Source organism: Myotis brandtii, unplaced genomic scaffold, assembly GCF_000412655.1.
Source record: "Myotis brandtii unplaced genomic scaffold, ASM41265v1 scaffold220, whole genome shotgun sequence".
NCBI lineage: Eukaryota > Metazoa > Chordata > Mammalia > Chiroptera > Vespertilionidae > Myotis > Myotis brandtii.
In genome coordinates this window covers 2,066,964-2,068,217 of record NW_005358250.1, presented here as the reverse complement: position 1 = coordinate 2,068,217, position 1,254 = coordinate 2,066,964, and positions in this window count along the sequence as shown.

The window sequence follows — 1,254 nt, the reverse complement described above, 5'->3', positions numbered from 1 at the left end:
TCTTTATTGTTGAAAGTATTAGAGATGTCCCCCCTTTTTTCCCATTGACCCCCCTCCACCCTGCACCCACCCCACCCAGGCCTTCACCATACTATTGTCTGTGTGAGATCATATTTAAATACTATTTTATCACCTTTCATCATGACTTATATGTCTCTTACACAATTATATTTTCCATAATTTTACTTCACTGTGCCTCAGTGTGTATATTTTTTTTACCTGATTTCCAATTCACTAAGTTTTCTGTGCAGTTGTTTTTAATTTGCTGTGAAACCCAGAAATGAACTCTTAATTATATTTTTAGTTCTACAATTTCAATTTTGTGGGGTTTTTTAAGTTTCCAAGTCTCTGCTGAAAGTCTCTGTCTTATTGAAGCACAGTTATTTTAAAGTCTATATCTGAAATTTCCAACATCTAGATTTTTCATAGGTCCATTTCTAGTGCCTCTTTTTTTCTCTTAATTTTGAGTAAAATTTTATTTTTCTGTTTCCCTGCTAATTTTTTATTAAATTCCAGACACCGTGTACATAAAATGTATAGATAATTTGAGGCTCTGGGTGAGGTTATATTCCTTCTAGTGGACTTCCGTTTGCCTGAAGGCAGGCAGTTGGTGCAGTAGACCAAATTACCTCCTGGGTTCCACCTCCAAATATCAACATACTGGGGATTTAGGCTTCAACATGTGAATTTAGGGTGGGAGGACACAAACATCAATCCACAGCAGGTAGATTCTTAGAAGGAGGACATTTTCTTTCTTTCTTTTTTTTAAATCTTTATTGTTCATATTATTACAGATGTTCCTTTTTTGCCCCCATAGCTCCCCTCCACCCGGTTCCCACCCCACCCCAGGCCCTCGCCACCTCACTGTCCACGTCCATAGGTATAAGATCTTTGTCCAATCTCTTCCCACACGGCCCCCCTCCACATGCCCTTCTACCCAAGAATTGTCAGTCTACTCCATTTCCATGCCCCTGATTCTATTACATTCACCAGTTTATTCTGTTCATCAGGTTTTTTATTCATTTGATTTTTAGATTCACTTGTTGATAGATATGTACTTGTTGTTCCTAATTTTTTATCTTTACCTTTTTCTTATTCCTCCTCTTCTTAAAGAATACCCTTCATCATTTCATATAATACTGGTTTGGTGGTGATGAACTCCTTTAGTTTTTGCTTGTCTGTGAAGCTCTTTATCTGACCTTCAATTCTGAATGATAGCTTTGCTGGATAAAGTAATCTTGGTTGTAGGTTCTT